This window comes from Castor canadensis, chromosome X, assembly GCF_047511655.1.
Source record: "Castor canadensis chromosome X, mCasCan1.hap1v2, whole genome shotgun sequence".
Taxonomy (NCBI): Eukaryota; Metazoa; Chordata; class Mammalia; order Rodentia; family Castoridae; genus Castor; species Castor canadensis.
The window spans coordinates 109119959-109142017 of NC_133405.1; the positions used below are offsets into that span (position 1 = coordinate 109119959).

A 22059-nucleotide genomic window follows, 5' to 3' on the forward strand; every position below is an offset into this window, starting at 1 on the left:
AAGGCAGAGAGTTTGCCATGGCACTATGAGAATAGTAGTGCCTTGGTGCTATGAGAATAGTCAGGCTCTCTGGAATGACCAGGAAAGCATGGGAGAAAAGCAAAGTATTCCAACTGCAGTTGAAAGGTTGGGGAAAATGCCAGGTTATTGGTTTCCCTGAGATTCCCCTTATAGTCATACTACGAGAGGAGGGGAGGACTGGGTTCAAGATGAGGACTCAAAAAGTGGCTCTGCTGTCAAGGAGGAAGTCTACTTCCTTTCCTTCAACTCTCATGGTCATATGGGGCTCCTGGATGGTAATGACAGCCTGGATCAAAGCTGGGAAAGGAAAGCTCCAGGATCCCTAGGTCTTGGTGGACCATCTGGGAAGCAGCATCTGGTTCTAGGGACCTTTGTCACTGGGGACAGGCTGCCCTCCAGTGGTCTCCTGTATAGATTGGACAAGGTTGGGGTGGCTTCTCATGGGGGCAGTTCCTTTTGAAGTGTCCCAGTTGGCCATAGCTGTAAAAAGTTATTATAGAATAGCCCCAAGGAACCTGACTTAAAATTGGCCAATTGTAGAATGGCTACTAGAGTGGCTGTCTTCTTTTTCTCCCTCCTCTCTCTGCTAATGGTCTCCTCTTTGTCCCAATTGTAAAAGACTGAGGTGGCAATTTTTAGATTATCTATTATGGTCCTTTCTATGGTGCTATCTGTGATGCTTTAGATTATCTACGGTCTTATAGCTAACTTTTGTAGTGTTTGCCTGATGTCTGGGGTTGATTGGGTCATAAATCTATCCTTTAATATAAGTTGCTCCTCTAGTAAATACGTTTAATCAATGCTCCTTTTAGCCTCTCTAAAAACGTGGAGAAATTTTCTTCCTGGCCTTGGGTTACTAAGGATAGTTTAGAATTGTTTGAGGGTTTAATAAGGATCCTCCTTAATCCCTCCAGCACATAGATCTGGAGATGCTTTCTTTTCCATTTACCCAAAGGCCTGTCATAATCTCATTTTGGATTGTTAAGAGGAACTGCCAGTTTTCCTATTGGGTATAGTTCTTTCATTTTGGTGTCTAGGATGTCCTTAGGACTGTGAGTCAGCTAGAGTTCATCCCTGAATGCCTCATCAATCTGTAGGTCTGCCTTCTTTTTTGTGCTAGTCAGTCTGATTTAGCAATAATATTATATCTTTCCATGTCAGGTCAAAAGTTTCAGTTAAGCCATGAAACACCTCAATGTATTGATCTAGATTATGTGAAAATTTTTCCTAGTCAATCTTAATCTGTCTCAAGTCCTGTTAAAGAAAAGGGTGCTTGCATTCTAGAGGGGCACCCTGGTCCACCTGGCATTGTTTGCAGAGGCATCATGGAGGTTGACATAGAGAAGCTATTAGTTTCAGAACTCTTTTGAGTCCCTGCTCCCATTAGGGAGCCTAGATAAGTGGACAAGAAGGTTCAGAGAGAGAGTGCTGGGTTTGATGTCTCCTCGATCTTCCATAGGGAGGGGACTTTATTTTGGCTTGGGGGGCCCAGATACTATTGCAACAAGAACTAGGTACATTTTACATTGTTGGCAGAGTTTATGATTTCCATGAAGGCAAAGAAATCCTGTACATAAAGCATTTCAGTCCATTTTCCCTCTTTGCAGAAAAACAAAGATAAGTATAGTATAGTGTTATAATTTATACTTCCTTCTGGGGACCAAACTTGCCCATCTGTCAGCTGATATCTGGTCCAGGCTCAAGTGAAGAAAAATATTAGGGACTTTTTCATCAAGGCTTAGGGGTCAAAGGAATCCCAGTTTCTCAGGATGCACTGCAGCAAAGTGCAAACTGCCGATAGTTTGTTACAAGACAAGATAGGGAAAACAAAAGGCATCCCTTGAAGTTTTCTGTCTTTTTTAAAATCTGGAGTGTATCTTATGAGAGATGGGATGTCCCTGATTGTTTCCTAGTACCCAGCCTCCAAACTTCTTTTTGTCTTTTTATTTATTTTTAAATTTTTATTTGTTTATTCACATGTGGGTACCCATGTCTGGGAGGGTAAAGGCTGGCAGGACTAGCCACCTTCACTTGCCATTGGCCTACTCTGTGCCAGCTCTGTGTTGCATTCTTTAAGTGGTCTCATGAGTGTGTAAATACCTTAGCACTCATGCCAGGAGGGTCAGGATTAGCAGGATTTAGGCAACTCTAACCTGCATTTGACCCAAAGCCCTTTCCCATCCTCTTTAGCAATTGTTCTGTTTAGCCTTTACCCAATAAAGGTAGGTTCATATTTGGAATTGAGTCCATTGGGGAGTTCGAAAGTCAGATTTCTGAGTATTATAATTTAAAGGCAGAAGCTAGTTTCCTTCTATCTATGCTATGCATCCTGACTTGGTTGTTCTGTAAGTAGCTGAAGCCTGTATTTCCCTTGGTCCTTATAATTTAGCTCTCTTAATTACATATGTTGAGGATGTAGCTAGACATAATAAATTGAGTTACAAATAGCCCCATTCAGTCAGACTCTGGATGCAAGTTAAGGGGATTTAAATAGACAAGTGGTGAAGCATCCTGTGCCAGGATGTTGGAGTTTGTGAGAAGAGGCATACATAAGAAACCCTCTAAAGATACCTATCTAGGGGCTGCTTCATTCTAGCTCATGGGGAGTCTTCTACTTTGGTCTGGGTTAAGTGAAGAGGGATCTAAGGGATGAGGGCCTTCGTGGTGATTAGACAACACAAGGGACAATGGCAGTAGGGAAACAGGAGAATTTCCTTTATGAGGTGGGAGTTCCAAATCCAGAGACAGAAAGCAGATCTGTGAGACAAAGCCATCAGCCAAAAGTCATAGCTAAAACCAGCAGGCAAAGAAGCCAGTCCCTGTACATTCCCATCAGGCAGGAGATGGATGGCAATAGAGAAGCAATAGGGAAGCAAGTTTCTGTGTCTGCACCAGTAGGTTTTTGAATGGACTCTACCTTGAACTCTTCATAGCTCATGGGAGAATGGCTCCACAAGAACTTATGTGGGATTTCAAGTGAGAGCTCCATGCCACCATAGAGTGGTAGATGACCATAAAAAGAGCAGTAGAGCTCCCGCTAGAGGGTCTGGTCACCATGGAGACCAACAGTAATGTTTCCAGCTAGAGCAAGCTCACCATAAGGACTGCAGTAGTTTCCGGCTAGAGACCAGTCACCATGAAGAAAGCAGTAGAGTTTTCAACTAGAGTGGCAGTTTGTCATGGAAAGAGGAATAAAGTTTTCAACTAGAACCCCAGATCGCTATGAAGACAGCAGTAGTGTTTATGGCTAGAGTTGCTGATAACCATAATGCAGTAAAGTTTCCAGCTACAGAGGCAGGTTGCCATGGGGAGAATAGTAGTGTTCATCTACAGTGACATTTAGCCATAGAGAGCAGTAGAGTTTCTGGCTACAGCATCTGTAGGTTAAGGCAATAAAGTTTTCACCTAGAGAAGCAGGGCCCCATAGAGAGAGCATTAGAGTTTCTATCTAGAGGGTTAGGTTGCCATAAAGAGCAGTAGGCTTTCCAGCTACAGCAGCAGGTCTCCATGGAGAGGGATGCAAGTTTTCGGCTATAACAGCATGTCATCCAAGAGAGGGGAACAGTTTTCAGCTAAAGCAGCTGGTTGCCATGGATAGAGCAGTAGAGTTTCCAACTAAAAGGACATGTTGCAATGAGAGCAAGAGTTTCTGGCTATAGTAGCAGGTTACCATGGAGAGAATAGTAGGGTTTCTAGTTAGAGCAGCATGTTACCTTGAAGAGAGCAATAGTTTCTGGCTAGAGTGGCAGGTCACCATGGAAAGAGCAGTAGAATTTCTGGCTAGAGCAGCAGGTTACTATAGAGAATAGTTTCCAGCTAGAGTGACAGGACTCCATGAAGACAGCATGAGACTTTGCAACCTGAGCTTCCAGTTGCCATGTGGAGAACAGTAAAGTTTTCAGCTAGAGGAGCAGGTCCCCATGAAGAGAACAGTATAGTTTCTGGCCACAGTGGCAGATCAACATGAACAGAGCAGTACACTTTTCAGCTAGAGCAGCAAGTTGCCATGGAGAGAGCAGTAAAGTGTAAGGCTAAAGGGGCAGGTCATCATGTAGAGAGCAGTAGAATCTTCAGCTAGAGTGGCAGGTTGCCACAGAGAGTTCAGTAATGTTTTCAGCTACAGAAGCAGGTTGCCATGAAGACAGCAGTATATGTTGAGGCTAGAACATCAGGTCGTCATGGAGAGATTATTACAGTTTTTGGCTAAAGCAGCAGGTCATGAAGAAGAGAGCAGTCTAGTTTCTGGGTAGATCTAGTTTCTGGGTATGTCAACATGAAGAAAGCAGTACAGTTTGCAGACAGAGTGGCAGGCTGTCATGAAGAGAACACTAAGTTTTGGGCTAGAGAGGCTGGTTCCCACACGAGCAGTAGAGTTTCCAGCTAGAGCAGCCAATCACCATGAACAGAGCAGTAGAATTTCCAGCTAGGGCAGCAAGTCACCATGGAGACAGCATAAAGGGTTTGGCCAGAGGGGTGGGTCACCATGTAGAGAGCAGTAGAGTGTTCAGCTAGAGAGGCAGGTTGCCATAGAGAAAACAATAAAGTTTCTAGCTAACCCACAGATTATCATGGAGAGAGCAGTAGAGTTTTCTGCTAGAGCAGCAGATTGCCATGAAGAGAGAAGTATACTTGTGGCTAGAAAATCAGGTCATCATGGGGAAAATACTACAGTTTTGAGCTAGAGTGGTAGGTTGCAAAGAAGAGAGCAGTAGAGGTTCTGGGTAGAGTGGCAGATCACCATGACACGAACAGTACACTTTGCAGATAGAGCAGCATGTCACCATGAAAAGAATGCTACAGTTTTCCACTATAGTAACAGCTCACCATGAAGAGAGAAGTGGAGTTTCTAGCTAGAGTGGCCAGTTGCTATGGAGACAGCAATAGAGTTTTCACATAGGGAGGAAGGTTGCCATGAAGACAGCCATAGAGTTTTTGGCTAGAGCAGTAGGTTGACACAGAACAGTAGAGATTCTACCTAGAGCAGCAGGTCACCATAAAGAGCAGTACTTTCTTGCTAGCATCACTGCTCACCAGGAAGAGAGCACTAGATTTTCCAGACAGAGCCATCAGTAGCCATGGAGAGGGCAGTAAAATTTTTGGCTAGAGTGGCAGGTCACCATAAAGACAGCAGTAGAGTTTTCAGCTAGAGCAGACAGTTCCATGCTTAGTGCAGTAGAGTTTCTGATTAGAGGAGTCAGAGGCCATGGAGAGAGGAGTAAAATTTTCAGCTGGAGTGGCTGGATGCCATGGAGAGTGCAGCAGGGTTTCCTTCTAGATAGGCAAGTTGCCATAAAGAGTACAGTAGTTTGTGGTTAGAGGGACCTGTTGCCATATTTAGAGCATTAGAATTTTTGGCTAGAGTGGCAGGAACCATGAAAAGTACAGTAGAGTTTCTGGCTAGAGCAGCCACTTGCCATGGAGAGTGCAGTAGAGTCTCCTTCAAGAGAGGCCGGATGCCATAGAAAGACCAGTAGGGTTTTTGGCTAGAACCTCAGGTTGCCATGGAGAAAGCAGTGGAGTTTTTGGCTAGAGTGGCAGGTCACCATGGCAACTGCAGGGAAGTTTTTACCTAGAATAGCAGGTTGCCATGAAGACAGCAATATATTTTGTCCCTAGGTAATCAGCTCACCATGGAGAGAAATACTACAGTTTTTGGCTAGAGTGGTAGGTCACCATGTAGATGGCTGTACAATTTTTGGCTAGAGAGACAGGACACCATGCATAGAGCAGTACAGTATATGGATATAGTGGTAGGTTGCATAGAAATCAGTAGAGTTTGTTTTAGGATAGAGCCATTGGTAGCCATAGAGAGCAGTAGAGTTTCTGGCTAGAGTTTTTAGTTCCCATGTTTAGAGCAGTAGAGCATTTGGCTAGAGTGGTAGGTTGCCATGATGAAAGCAATAGAATTTTTGGCTAGTGTGGCTCATTGATTAAAGCAGTAGAGTTTCAGGTCAGAGTGTCAAGTTTCCATGAAGACAGCAGTAGAGTTTCTGGCTGGAGAGACTAGTTGCCATGTTTAGAGAAATAGAATTTTTGGCTAGAGTGGCAGGTTGCCTTGGCCAGTGCAGAAAGTTTTCAGCTAGAGTAGCCAGTTGTCATTAAGAGAGCCATATACTTTGTGCCTTGATAATCAGGTCACCATGGAGAGAAATGTAGAGGGTATTTTTTTTGCTAGACAGGCAGGACACCATGCAGAGAGCAGTAGCATATCTGAATAGAGCAGTAGGTAACCATAGATACCAGTAGAGTTTCTGGATAGAGTGACTAGTTGCCATAGAGAGCTGTAGAGTTTCTGACCAGAGTGGCTGGTTGCAATGGAGAAAGCAGTAGAGTTTGAGCTAGAGGGGCATGTCATCATAAAGAAAACAGTAGAGTTTTTGGCTAGAGTAGCAGATTGCCATGGAGAATGCAGTAGAGTTTCTGGCTAGAGTGGCCAGTGGCCATGTTTAGAGCAGTAGAGTTTTGGGCTAGAGAGGCAAGATGCCATGGAGAGAATAGTAGTTTTTGGATAGAGTGGCAAGTTGCCATAGAAAGCAATAGAGTTTCTGGCTAGAGTATAGTTTCCTTTTGAGAGCAGTAGAGTTTTCAGTTAGAGAGGCTGGTCTCAGTAGAGAGAACAGTAGTTTTTGGCTACAGTGGCAGGTCACCATGGATCTTGCAGTAGAGTTTCCAGCTAGAGTGTCTGGTTATCATTTTTAGAGTAGTAGAGTTTTTGGCTAGAGAGGCAAGTCGCCATGTAGAGAGCCATAGAGTTTATGGCTATAGCATGGCTGTCCACCATATTTAGAGCATTAGAAGTTTTGGCTAGAGTGGCCTGACACCATGAAGAGAGCAGTAGAATTTCTGCTTAGAGTGCTGGGTACCATGTTTACAGCAGTAGAGTTTTTGGCTAGAGAGGCATGTCACCATGAAGAGAGCAGTAGAGTTTTCCTAAAGTGGCTACTCTCCATGGTGAGTACAGGAGTTTTTAGCTAGAGTAGCAGGTCACCAAGAAGAGAGCAGTATACTTTGTGCTTAGACATTCATATCATCACGGAGAGAATATTTTAGTTTTTGGCCAGAGCCACAGGCCACCATGAAGAGGGCTAAAGAGTTTTTGGCTGGAGAGTCAGGGTACCATGGAGAGTATAGTGCATATTTCAGCTAGAGAGGCAGGATGCCATGAAGAGAGCAATAGAGCATCTGGCTAGAATGGCCAGTTGCCATGGAGAGAGCAGTAGAGTTTTCAGCTGCAGGGGCTGGTAGCCATGTTTAGAAAACTGGAGTTTTTGGCTAGAGCAGTAGGTTGCCATGGAGAGTGCAGTAGAGTTTCTGGCTAGAGAAGATAATCACCATTTTTAGAGCAGTAGAGTTTTTGGCTAGAGAGGTAGGATGTCATGGAAAGTGCAGTAGAGTTTTCAGCTAGAGAGGCCAGTCACCTTGGAGAGAGCCATAGAGTTTTTGCCTAGTGTGGCTGGTTATCATGAAGAGGGCAACAGAGGGTTCTTTGGAAAAAATCAGAGAGATACATCATTGTCCATTCCACTCATCCTCCAAAATTATCTTGGTGGCAATTCCAAAGATGGAATAGTAATCTTCTTGTGAGATTGGGGTTCACCATGCTAAGTTTACATCTCTTTTTAGCTCAGCAGAAGTGGCAGAGGGATTCTGATTCACAAAGTTCTTTGTCTCATGAGTGAAATGAATGCAATTCATAGACAAAGGAGAATGATAATACAGATAAGAAGTTTATTAAGAGGAAGGACAAAGTTACCACATTTGACAGGAAACAGTCCCAAGCATATTGCCAGGGAATTGACCAGGTTCTGGGGAAAAGCATCATTCTAGTTGGCTGTGCCCACAACCTTCTGATCAGACCATGGTCTTAACTGTTTTCATTCAGGTTCATCCTGCCTTCCCTTTGCCCACCAAAGGGGGCTTCCTAGGAAAGTGGGTATGAGGGAATGGTGTCATCTCTCCTGTTTGTTGGCAGCTCATGTTACAGTGGAAGTTTTCCGGGGGCCCTTGGTTGTAACCTACATGCCCAATTTCAGTAACTGCCTAGCCTATTCTCTTATTACTAACTATGGCTGAGCTGGCCTTGAACTCCCAATCCTTATACTCCACCTCCTGAGTAGCTGGGATTACAGGCATGCTTCATGATGCTTGGCTGTTCCTATTTGCCCCTTTTTTGGGCAGTACTGGTTTTGAAGTCAAGGCCTTGTGCTTGGTAGGCTGGCACTGTATGCCTTAAGCCATGCATTCCTAATACTTTTGTTTCTTCAGAGTTTTCCTTGTCTTTTGGTATGATTTTTTTAATTTTTGTTGAAAGACACTGTAATACATAATGAGAACTGAAGTAAAAATGTTCTTAGTGTGAAGATTTATGCTGAACTTCCTTAGAGTTTGAATGTGTTTAATGTTTACTGTAAGTATAGTTGCTAGAGATTTCAAATTCCTCTAGTGTCTTTGTTTTCTTTTTTTCATTCTTTTGACTTCAGCCTTCCCTAAATTCTATTCCTTGGAGAATGTCTGTCTTGTAGGTATGTTAACTGTTACCCATTCTTTTCATATTGGAGCTACAGTTGGCATAATTCTAAAATATGCTGGGCCCCAAATTTAATCTTTTATTAATCTTAATCTTTTAGTGGCCTTATGTTTGTTGGCTGATACCTTTGCAAGAGATTCTCCAGAGTATGGTTTTTATTTCTTCCTTGGCTCCATATTGCCTTGAAATCCTGAATCTTGTTAACTGTTTTTTTCTCCTTTGTATAAGAAAAAGCTGCAAGAAGCTGGAGTGAGAGAAATTTCCTTCTGTTAGATATGACAAGACTCTGAAAAAGTCCCTGTTTCATTTAGTGCAAGTCTTTGTTATGGGGAAGGCTCTGGATGTGTTTGCCACTGGTTATTCTTCTTTTCTCTGCTAAGGGGGTTTTTTAGATTTCAACATTAAAGTCTGATGAGGCTTCTGGAGATAATGCCATAAAAGTGCAGGACTCTGCTAAGATTGTGGTCCCTCAGGAGATTCTCACCTTCATGCTAATTCACTCCCAGCCTCTAGCTATTCATCAAAGTTATCAGTTACACATTCTTAGCAGTTTATGGTTCCAGTGGCTTCTTTTCCATGTAAATAGCTGTTGGCTATGATTCTCTGGATTTGCCAGTGTCTTCAGATTTTGGATGTCAATTTTTATTTTTGTGATCTGAGCTCTCTGATAGGTCCAAGAAAAGTCATTAATTTTAAATTTGTTTATTATTATTTAGGATGAAAGTTTTATGTCCAATAAGAGAATTCATAGCTAAACTAAAACAAAACTGAGTTTGCACTTAATGTATGACAACACAAGTCTATCTGTGTATCATTTCCAGGAAACATTTATATACTCTAGAATGTGCATAAAACATGACACTCTGTTCTGCTTATGCAGAGATTGCAGAAGAGAAAAACCATCAAACTCAAGGAGCTGACATTCACTGGGAGACAGAAAAGTGAATAAATTATGTGACATGTATTATGAAGAAAGAAATGTGCATGGGTTATGGAAAGAATGTGGTAAAATTTCAGGGTTAGTTTTCAATACATTCATCTAGATTTCTGTTCTAAGCACTTTGAAGTGCACTAAATAGTGGAGTTAGTTCTTTGGAGACAATGTGACCTTGGAGCATGCCAGAGACAAATGTTAGGAGGATTGCTTCAAGTAAATTACATTAACATCTGTGTTAATCCCCGTTTTCCTAATTGGCTTATTGAAAACCATCTCCAATTTCTACATCTCAGGATTTTCTTTTCTAAGAACTTACAGTTCTTTTGCAACAGGAATAACATATTTAATTATAGAGGAAAGAACCTAGATTTAAGATATTGCAGTCTTAAATAGTTTAAAAAAATGGTTACATATCTCTGAAAAAAACGAGATACAATACATAGTGGCAGAAAGAAAAGAAAGACACTCTTTAGAGAATAAAAGACTAGAAGATAAATCTTCACTTGTCACATTGCAGAAAGGCATTTTCCTTTGTCTTTAAAAGGACTTGTTTAGTAATCACGAAAATGGAACAGGCTTGCAGTTCTAGATCTTTATGCCTTGTCCCATATCCCATGTATAAGATGAGATACCATATGATGAGCTTTTCCAATGAGAAATGAGTACATGTTTCCCAGACAAAGTCAGAAAAGATTGGCAAAGAAGGCCTCCCATTGTTGACTCTGGTGGAGTTGGGGATGACCTGAAAACTTGGTACTGTACTTTACTCTGTTTTATGGAGATCACAGTGGCCAATATTTGTGTCTACATGTTTTCAGTAGGTATACCGGGATATATTTGAACTAGATTTTGCTGGAATGTCAAGAAACACTGAAACAATGCAAACATGGTTACCTCCGATAAGAGAGCCAGAGAAAAACAACATGTATAGCTGCCCAACCCCAGTGTTCTAAACAACATGCATAGCTGCCCAACCCCAACGACCTTCCCACTAATGTCCAGCACCTCACCCCATTCTCCTTCCCAACCACCTTACCTAATGCCAATCCCCCTGCCACAGGATGTTTAAAAACCCCAGCCTGTAAGAGAGGCATGCTCTTGTCCTTCTCAGAGTGTTACTCTGATGGCTCAGTGTCCCTCTCAGATCTCCTCTCCCTAATGAAGACCTGCTGCTTATGAAGGTCACAGATTCCTTCTTGCTGTGTCTCTCTTTTCGGCTTTTTCACTTTCCTTTCAGATTTAAAGGATGCTTAGGAACCAACATTAGCCTAAAGCCTTAGAGTATGCTATTTCTACTTCAGTGATTTTATGTTATTAAAAGTTTTTGGAAGAGAAAGCACATAAGAAAAGCAGAAGCTGAACCTATCAAATACTCCCTGAGTTGTTCTAATATTTCCCTCTGAAAGTAAACTAATGAATCCCTGCTTATTGGTATGCATATTGCTCAAAAAGCCCTTCAGCGCTTTGGAGGCCACCAAATAAGAGGGCCACAATGATTCACTCATTTATTTCATTCAACATTCACTGATTATCGAAAACTTGCTACTCAATGCCCTATCATAAAAAATTTAAATATTGTTAAAAACTTTCTTTGATATCATATTCTTACAAAACAAATACTCAACAAGAAACTGGCATACATTTGTCACGTTAATTTCTATGTTCTGGCAGGATTAGTTACTGACTAGGTTGTTGTGACTTTTCTGTTCTCTGACCTGGGGGTATAACTTAGCAATAACAAATTCACAAATTCAATACCAAACTAGATATTTACATAAACAATAAAATCCTGGGCAACATTATCTATAAATAGAGGGATGTTGGAAAAATAAAAGTTGTTGCACAGAGATTAAAATTTAGGCAATAAAAATAATGGGAGTGAGAGAGGAGATAAGGAAAGAGGATGAAGACAAGGGGAGACCAGTTGTGAGGTGTGGGGGCTGCAGCTTAATAAGACCCTTATGTGTGTAGAGGTGTAGTTCAGTTTTGGAGAAGGTTGCTATTGTCAGGGATTGCAGAATGATAGAAAGGATAGGAGTAATATAAGAAGATGAAAGAATAAGCCACTAGTTGAGTAGTCTGTAACTAAGACATAAGGAAAGTGGGGGTGGTGTGGAAGAAGAAGAAACAAAAGAAAAAGAAAAGGAAATATATAGGGAGGAAGAATTGAAAATAAGGAGAAAAAATGAGAAAATTAAAAAAAGGTGAAGGACAGAGCACAGGAGGTCAAGGAGACACTTCTCCTCCCTAGGAAATGCCTGTTTGCATCTGAAAGGCATCTTCGCCCTCAAGCAATGCAAAAATAGGCTATAAAACCCACTCCGCACCCTGATCCAGGGGATCACTGGTTTCCAGGTCCCCCTGCATTCCCCAAAATGCAGTCTTTCTCTTCTCTTTTCTCCAACTAAACTCTCTACAAATAAAATCTTTCCGACGTCTGCTGTTAGAGTCTGTGCTTTCATTCTCAGAGCAGGCTCAAGAACCCTGAGCACCTGAAATTCCTCCATGTGTCATCCGTGCATCATATTTGGTGACCCATGAAGGGACCAGCCATCATCTGAGGTCTGTATAGGTTGTGCCAAACTGGGAAAGACTGCCTAGGAATGTGACTGTGAGCATCCGGCACTCCAGTGGAGTCTGTTTTCCAGGAGAGACCCCCCTCACCACGGCCTAGCTATGGTGGAACTCTCAGGTTGACCTTTTTTCCCTCTCTCTCTGTCTTGCTAAGGAAGGTTTCTTCCTTGGGAAACTGAGGAAAAGGTCCAAGCCCACTACAGCTGTACAGTAGGCAATCTGAGGAAACTCGTATGCCAGGCAGGGGTTTTTACTGCACTGCCAATGCTACGTGGGCGGAACTCGACTTCAGTGCGCCAAGGCTTTTTCTTTTTTCCTCTCCTTAAATGCTAACACTCTCTTTCAAGATCTGACCAGCTTAAGGGGAGGTCCAAAAACAGCCAGTGGAAAGGAAAGTTTGTCTTCAAGCCACAAAAGGTGTTCTGGCCAGGGCACTCCCTGGAGTCACCCAAAGGCTGGAGATGCAACTTCCTGACCCACCCTGAGGCTCCAAAGGTGGCTAAGTCTCAGACCCCTCCAGCCATGTCTGCGGCAAACAGACAATCAGATCTCTCATGCTTCCTTCATGGTTTCCGTGGCCCAGAGTGGAGGTCACCTCTTGCTTCCAGTGCTCCAGTACTGCCTTTGGGGAGGATCGACCTGGACAGCAGGGATGATCAATAATCCCTCATGAGTTGAGCCTGGAAACTCTCTATTTCCCCAATGCTCAGCCTCTCCTTTCCCTTTCCCAGGCAGTTCAGGATGAGTGTCCCCCTCCCCGCCTTTGCTGTAAATAGCAGTGAGCTTCTTTCTTTAGGGAGTTTGGGAAAAATCCCTACAGGCACCAGAAAGTGCTAGTCTCCAATTTAGGCTTAACTGTCTTTGTCAAACATCAGATTAACTAGTTAAACAGGTTCTGCAGCCTGCCCTCCGGGAAAGAAAAAAAACAAGAGTTAAAAGGCAAAAACCTCAGGTCTCCGGTTTTTTGCCCCTTACTTGGAGCAAACCTCCAGATGTTCTCGCTCTCTCTCTTGCCTTTCATAGGAAGCATATATGCCTCACAGGATATATAGGGAAACAAAAGTCTACTTCATCAAGAGTCCCCATCCATGCCTCTAAAGGGGTCCTCCTTCTAGCCATGCAAGCCCTCTTGGTTACTTTGATAGAGTTGTTTTTTAATTACAAGTGTTCAGCTGGTAGAGGAGAACTAGGCCTACCTGGGTCACAGGGCAAACAGGCAAGTCAAAATTGATGAGAGATTGGTCAAAGATCATCTCAGGGGGGTGGGTGCAACTGAGATATCTATCTGTAAATCCTCCACGGCTTTACCCACGAGTGGCAGTGGAAGGAGCAAGGGAGATTAGGACGCCCTCTCCCACTAGAGTTCCTCCTCATCTGGGGATGCCTAGATAAAAGGAGAAACCTCTGTTAAGGTGACCAATTTTCCCTTGTTTCCCTTTTTAGATGGGAAATTAAGCCTCAAGGATCCAGGAAGGATCCCCCCTTGCCTGCTTATTAAAACATTGAAAAGATCTTGATCCAGAAAGTCTTCAGCAAAAGTGACTCAAGTTTTACTGCACCCAGGCTTGGCCACAGAATCCTCTGGGAGATGAGGAAAGATGGCCAGAATGAGGGAGCATTAATTATAATACCATTCTTCAATTAGATATGTTCTGTAAAAAGGAGGGAAAGTGGACCGATGTTCCATATGTTCAATTGTTCTTTTTCCTAGGAGACCACCCAGAATGGCTAAACAAATGCAGGCTAGATACCCAGACCATGGAAACCCTTTGCAAAAAGCCCCCAAACTCCCTTGAACCAAAAAACCCATCTAATGCTCCATCAGCTCCCCCTCTTCCGCCTTACCCAGCTACCTCACACACTAGACACCATCCCACAGGACTCTACCCCCTCCAGTTAATTCCTGGAGGGGACAGGGATCACGTTCCTTTTAGAGTGAGTGAACTTAAAGAAATAAAAAAGGATTTAGGAAATTACACAGAAAACTCAGATCAGTACATCCAGGCATTTAGAGAAGTCAGCCAAATCTTTGAACTAAGCTGGAAAGATGTAATGCTATTGCTATCTCAGACCCTCACTTCTCTGGAGAAACAGCGGGTTCTAGATCAGGCAGTCACAGCTGGAGACAATTATCACTTAGATAAAAGCAGCCCTACAGGCCTGTCTCAGACTGGACCCTCACAGGAGGAGGAGGGGGAGGAAGAAGAAAGACAAAGACATTGGATACCTAGAAGAGAGCCTCAATTCCCAATTCCAACAGGAGATCAGGCAGTGCCTAGGTATGACCGTAAGGGGGACCCTGAAAATGGCAAGGATGAATGGAGTCATAACCATTTCATCCACTGCATTCTTGAGGGTCTAAGGAGAGCCAAGGTAAAACCTCTTAATTACTCCCAAGTCACAGCTGTACAGCAAGGACTCTTAGAAACTCCAGTAGCTTTCCTACAGAGACTTAAGGATGCTTTACAAAAGCATACCAACATTATACCAGAGTCACAGGAAGAGGAAATCATCCTAAAAGATAAATTTCTAACACAGTTAGCACCAGCTATCCATAAAAAGCTTCAGATATTGGTGGCTGATGGGAGCAGAGATCTGGACCAACTGGTCCATGTAGCCACATCTGTATACTATAACAGGGACTTAGAAAAAGAAAGGAAGGACCTGGAAAAGGAAAAGAGAAAGGATAGGTGTCAGGAGGCTCTGATTGCAGTGCTCAGAGAGGCTTCGCTGGGGCAAAGTCCAAATCCAAGGACATGCTTTCAATGTGGACAGGCTGGCCATTTTAGGAGGGAGTGCCCCCAGAGAAAGCTATCTCCGGGACCCTGCCCCATTTGTTGGGGAAAACATTGGAAGGCACACTGTCCTCAGTTCCCAGAGGAACAGAGGTCAGAACCTCCCACCCAATGAAGGGTCCCAGGGCGTCCCATACAGGCTTCCCTGACCACCATAAAAGCAGGGGAGCCCCGGGTTTTATTCATGATTGAAAAACACAAGGTCAGCCTCCTCATCGATACTGGAGCCAGCATCTCAGCTGTTCCTTTCTCTCCCAGACCCAGGTCCTCCAAGAAAATTACTGCTCAAGGCATATCAGGCCAACCTCTAGAACGTTATTTCACTCAGCCTTTAGCCTGCTCCTTGGGAGATTTCCATTTCTGTCACTCCTTTTTAATTGTCCCAGAAACTCCTACCCTCTGCTAGGGCAAGACCTCCTATCCAAATTGGGGGTACAGCTACTTTTACCCCCAGGAGGGTACTTTTGCTTGCCCCTAATAGAGGAGCAATTAGATCCCACAGTGTGGATGGATGGACACACTGTGGGATGGGCATGAGCAGCTGCCCCAGTCCTAATTCATCTCAAAGACCCCTCCTGGTTTCCCCATCAAAAACAATATCCTTTAAAGCCAGAAGTTAAGGAGGGGCTAATTCCCATAATCAAAGACTTAAAGAGACAGGGACTGCTAATACAATGCTCCAGCCCATATAATACTCCTATTCTTGGTGTCAGGAAGGGACCTGACAAATGGAGGCTAGTCCAGGATCTCCACCTAATCAATGAAGCAGTAGTGCCTCTCCACCCTGTAGTTCCAAATCCCTATACGCTTTTAGCCCAAATACCTCCAGATACTACTTACTTACTACTCTGTCCTGGATTTAAAGGATGCCTTCCTTTGCATTCCCTTATACCCTAAAAGTCAACTTGTCTTTGCCTTTGAGGACTCCACAAGAAAGTCTGGACAGATCACCTGGACTGTCCTCTCCCAGGGATTCAGAGACAGCCCCCACCTCTTTGGGTCAGCTCTAACCCAAGACCTGGCAGAATGGCAATATCCACAAGCTACTCTACTAAAATATGTAGATGACCTCCTGCTCTGTGGACCAAATGAGCCTGTCATTTCACAAGCCACTGAGTCCTTACTAAACTTCTTAGCAGATAGAGGTTATAAAATCTCTAAAGAAAAAGCCCAATTGTGTCAGTCTAGGGTTACATATTTAGGTCTTGTCCAGGAGAAAGAAATGAGGTCTCTAGGAGAAGACAGAATCCATCCAATCCTGATGTTTCCTCTACCTAAAACTCTAAAGCAATTGAGGGCCTTTTTGGGGGTCACAGGATACTGTAGAATTTGGATCCTGGGATATGCAGATCTAGCCAGGCCTTTAAATCAAATCCTTAAGGAATCACAGAAGGATACCCAGCCTTTTATTGAGTGGGATGACAAGTCAGAAAATGCATTCCACAGGTTAAAGAAGGCTCTTATGACAGCTCCCACCCTGGGTCTCCCAATACAAGACAAGTTTCAATTATATGTCTGTGAAAATGGAGGATTGGCCTTGGGCGTGGTGACTCAGCTCCAGGGCATCACTCCCTAGCCAGTAGGCTGCTTAAGCAAAGAGTTAGATCAGGTAGCTAAGGGATGGCCAGGATGCCTCAGAGCAATGTCCGCAGTAAGCTCAGAAACTTATCCTAAACCGCCCCCTAACGGTTTATACCCTACATGACCTAGGGGGAACTTTAAACTCAAAAGGAGAACTTTGGCTATTTGGCTTAAATATCAGGCCCAGCTTCTGGGAGGGACAGAAATAACTTTAAGGACCTGTCAGAGCCCAAGTCCTGCATCCCTTCTACCAGAGGCAGAGGGAAATCCTGAGCACTCATGTGAGGAGGTACTTATGGAAAATTATGCTGCCTGACCTGATTTAACTGATCAGCCCTTTAAAAACCCAGATCTAGAATTATACACTGATGGCAGTTCCTTTGTCAAGAATGGTGTCAGACATTTGTAGTTGTGACAGAATTTGGCATCCTCAAATCAGGTCCTCTTCCTCCTAGTACAAGTGCTCAGTTGGCAGAATTAGTGGCCCTAACAGAAGCCCTAAGAGTGTCAAAAGAACAGAGATTCAACATCTATACAGATTCTAAGTATGCCTTCCTGATCCTGCATGCTCATGCAGCCATCTGGAAGGAAAAGGGAATGCTAACTACAACAGGCTCTCCCATTAAACATGCTCTTGACATACTAGCCCTCCTACATGCTGTTCTGTTGCCTAAAGAGGTCTCAGTGATTCATTGTAAAGGTCACCAAAAAGGGGAAGTTAAGATAGCAAAGGGAAACAAAGCTGCCGACGAGGCAGCTAAACGAGCAGCCATGCAGGAATATATAGCTGGCCCTCTCCTCTGGGAGAGGACTCTCCTTCCCCCAGAGAGACCACATTATCAGTCAGAGGAAAGTAAGCAGCCTCAGACCAAGGGTACCAGTTAGATCACCGAGGCTGGTGGGTGTCACCCGGAGAAAAGTTATGGCTCCCTGAGGCACTCCAGTGGAAAATTCTTAAGACTCTCCACCAACTCTACCATTTGGGCTTAGACAATACTTTGGTTTTGGTTAACAAAATGTTTGGGGGAACTAAATTAAGGGACACTGCCCAACAAGTTGTACAGGGATGTGAAACATGTCAAAAAGATAATCTCAATAATAAAAGACTCCAGGTGCCAGGAACACAAAGACAGGGATCCTATCTTGGGGAAGACTGGCAACTAGACTTTATCCATATGCCAGGGGAACCAAAGTCAAAACTAGTGTTAGTATTTGTGGATACGTTCGTTCACTGGGTGGGTGGAGGCTGGTTCGTTCACTGGGTGGGTGCTAGGGAGGTGGTCCGAGCTCTAATCACAGAAATAACACAGAAATAATCCCTCACTTTGGCCTCCCCAAAAGCCTTCAAAGTGATGATGGGCCTGCATTTAAGGCAGAAGTAACTCAGGGACTCTCTAGAGCACTAGGCATAGAATACCACCTCCACTGTGCCTGGCGTCCCCAGTCATCTGGAAAGGTGGAAAAAGCAAATGAACTTTTAAAAATACACCTGGCTAAATTGGCCCAAGAAACCCACTCCCCCTGGACCAAGCTCCTTCCTATTGCTCTCACCAGGCTCAGAAACACTCCAGGCAAACAGGGACTGACCCCTTTCGAATCTCTATATGGCAGGCCCTTCCTAACCAATGACCTCCTTCTTGACCAAGAGACAGCTCAGTTAATTTCCCACGTCACTCAACTTGCTAAATTCCAACAAACACTCTTGGAGATCAAACAAGCCACCCCCAGGGAGGATATAAAGGGACCCCCTCTCTTTTGCCCTGGTGACCTAGTCCTGATAAAGTCTCCATATCCAACCCGGGATTTAAATAACCCGCTCTGGGAGGGGCCATATCCAGTTATTCTGTCTACTCTGGCAGCAGTGCGAGTGGCTGGCCTGGATTCCTGGATCCAACACTCAAGAGTCAAGGGCTGGAATTCCTCTGCGAACGTCACAGCTCCACCTCCAGACCCAGAATTGGAGCCTGCCTCCTTCTCATGTGAACCTTTGCATGGATTAAAACTGCTGTTCAAAAAGAAAACGCCTACAGATACAGCTAAGTCACCTTTATAAGCCTTCTTTATCCAAACCTCCTAATCAGTCTATTCATTCTGCTTAGAATTTCTTTAAAAATAGGGTTAGCTTTTTAGAGCCCCAAAAAGACAGCATCAGCATGTTCATTTGCTGATTATATTGCTATGGGGCTTGGTCTTCTGGGTACACTAGCACCCCCATATAGGAAGAGCTGTAGCCCTTCATGGAAAAACAATGGGTTCTTAAATCTCTCTTGAGCATTTACCCTTCCAAAATCTCCACTAAGACTCCTGGGTTTGCTATGAGAGACCAACAGCAACTCCCCTACTGGTATGGGTCCAATTAAATTTCACCCAGAGTCCCTTCCCTTCGTTGATATTCAAGCCAGATAATTTCTCCTATGCCATGGTTCCTCTTACAGGGATCCCATCGAAGAACCAGCGTACTATGTCTTACTCTTGGCTTGGGTTCATTTCTCAGACAAAAATTTGAGGGCATCTCCGCCCTCAGGCATTGCAAAATAGGCTATAAAACCCACTCCCCACCCTGACCCAGGGGATCACTGGTTTCCGGGTCCCCCTGCATTCCCCATTATGCAGTCTTTCTCTTCTCTTTTCGCCAACTAAATTCTCTACAAATAAAATCTTTCCGACCTCTGCTGTTAGAGTCTGTCTGTGCTTTCATTCTCAGAGCAGGCTCAAGAACTCTGAGCACCTGAAATTCCTGCGCATTTCATCCGTGCATCAAAGGGATAGAGAAATTGAAACTTCAACAAAAGGAAAAAAATTAAAGTCTGAATTTCTTCCTTGTTATGGAGAGGAGTGGGTTTCTTCTGTGTTCAGTGAGTACACTGGACCCTCCCCTCCATATCTGGTCCTCAGGTTTTAGTTTGCAGTTCTCACATGTGCCCACTGGGTGACTCCTCGCCCAGACCATCCAAGTCTGTGTCCCTTTAAACACAGGCTTTCTCTTAGTCCTGTTCCTCCTTAGGATGGATATGCTAGGATGAGTGGCAAGTGGCAGTGGCCCTCCTGACTTCGGCAGGTTTGGGGGTTCTATTTAGGCTGTTTAGCTAGAGGATCTTCTTGTGCAAGAAGGGAGGGGGGAGATAGTTTCAGGTTGCTTAGCTAGAAGGCGTCTTACAGGTGGTATAAAGGGGCTGAGCAGCTGCTCCCCTCTCCCACCAGGAAAGTCTAGGAGCTTAGTTCAGGCTGTTTGGGCAAAAACTTTTCTCTGGGATGGGGTTGGGGGGCACTCAGATTCAGATAGCTACTAGGTTCTCTGAGGTGGTAGAATGAGTTATTATTTTCCACAAGCTAGGTTCAGGTTTGGCTAGCCTGTCCTCTTTTGTTTAGAACAGTAGGGCTGAGCCTGGAGCCATCCCCTTTCTCATCGCCCTCCCCACCACCAGGCAGGGCAGGAGATTTCACTCAGTTAATTAGGCCCAAAGCAGTCAGATGCCCGCACCTGCAACCTGGCTGGGCTGTGTGGTAGCACTTAAATCTGAAAGCTGCTTGTTCACCTGAATGGTTTGTAGGCTCCTTTCTCCTGTATCTGAGGGGTCCTCAGGTTGGCAGTTGGAGGTCGGTGGCTGGCAGTGGGTGAATGTTTCCTTTCTCCACAGTCTGTGACTCCCCCAGCTACTGGAATGCTCGAAACCTGTGTGTTGATTTTTAGCACTTCCAGTGTTCTTCCTGGACTGGAGACCACTCTGGTTCAAAGGAAAAAAAGATAAAGAACACCCACCAGTGTGCAGGGTGTTCCTGGTGGTGCCTGCGTACCTGGGGCAGATTTGTGTTTTAAAGGCTTATTAGCGGTAGTGGCCTTGTTCTCACCTTTTGCCTCTGTTTGGCGCGCACTCTGAGCCGCTTCCGTCAGCCTCCAGCCTGCCATCTCCTTAAGACCAAACACCATGACTTCAATTAAGTTCCAGAGATCTGATAGATATTTGAAGTCGATATAGAAATTGCCAAACAATCTGTGCCCATCAAGACCATGTTAGAAGCTTTGGGAATGGCTGATGAAAGAGATGATGACCCAACTCCTCTACCAAATGTTAATGCAGCAATATTTAAAAAGGTCACTCGGGTGCTCCCACCACAAGGGTGACCCTCCTCCTCCTGAAGATGATGAGAACAAAGAAAAGCGAACAGATGATACACCTGTTTGGGAACAAGAATGCCTGAAAGTTGACCAAGGAACACTTTTTGAACTTATTGTGGCTGCAAACTACTTAGAGATCAAAGGTTTACTTGATATTACTTGCAAGACTGTCGCCAAAATGATTAAGGGGAAAACTCCTGAGGAGATTTGCAAAACCTTCAATATCGAAAATGACTTTACTGAAGAGAAGGAAGCCCAGGTACGCAAAGAGAACCAGTGGTGTGAAGAAAAGTGAAATGTGCCTGACACTGTAACACTATAAGGACTGTTCCAAATACTAGTTAGACTGCTCTGTTTATAATTGTTAATATTAGACAGACAGTAGACAAATGAAGCAGCGTATCAATTGTGTTAGCATAAGATTGTCCTTATTGCATATGTAGTTTGAGTACAGACTCCAAACCTATGCCTGAGTTTCTGCTAGTATGAGGGAAAGCTTTTTTCTTTACTCTGAATAAAACTGAACTATGGGTTCTCTGTAGAAAGTGGCATTTTGGGCTTTCCCTCTTTTCTGTCAAGCAATTTCTGCCTAGTTCATTGTCCAGTTAACTCTAGTTAAGCTTTTTAAAGTTGGCATTGTAAATAAAACAACTTGCAAAAAGTTTTATTATCTTTATTCATGAGTTGGAAACTGGAAAAGGCCTACTTGAATTTAATGTTCTGAGTGGGGATATTGGGATGTCTTCCAGACTCCTGGAGTCAAGCACGTACCACTGATACTGATTAGCTTATTTGTTGCAGGGCCCTCTTAATTGGACTTGAGGACTTTAAAAAAAAATCTTCTCAGCTTTGAATATGTTGTCTAGAGTCAGTTACTACCTGGTTTGTGGGTTTTTGGGAGAAATGTAAGTAGGCAATTTGTTAGCTTTTCAATTAAAAAACACACTTAATTTAAAAAAATAAATAAAAGGCTTATTTGGCAGTTGGTCATTGTAAATAAATTTGTCTATATGTTGGCATCCTTTATTTAACAAACTAACCAGATGAAGTACCCTTGATGCCATGAACCTAATGTTTGTGGGAGCTCCTTTTTTTGTGGGATTGGGGTTTGAACTCAGGGCTTCATGCTTGCATAACAGGTGCTCTGCTGCTTGAACCACACCTCCATTCCATTTTGCTCTGGTTATTTTGGCGATGGGAGCCTCATGACTATATTCCCAGGTTGGCCTCAAACTGTGTCCTCCTGATCTCAATCTCCCAACTAGGCGTGAGCTACCAGCACCAGCTGTGGGAGCTCCTTTATCTGGAGTCTGTCAGCAATCCACCATCTTGGCTCCCCCACCTGTAATATGTTGTAGGTAACAGTTTTATGGGGAAGTTAATTCTCTGGGATAATTTCATTGATTTCAAGTACTTTTACTCTTATAAAATTTGATGGTTAGTTCTTCCCTACCTCATTTCCCACTCTTAAGCGTATGTTATGCAAATACATGAGGAAAGGCGTTAA

At 43.8% G+C, this 22059-nt stretch overlaps 1 pseudogene; it reads left to right on the forward strand.

Moving 5' to 3' along the window:
• The first annotated feature begins 280 nt into the window (after positions 1–280).
• On the forward strand, positions 281–20946 carry LOC109675494 (S-phase kinase-associated protein 1 pseudogene; annotated as a pseudogene).
• Positions 20947–22059: the final 1113 nt, after the last annotated feature.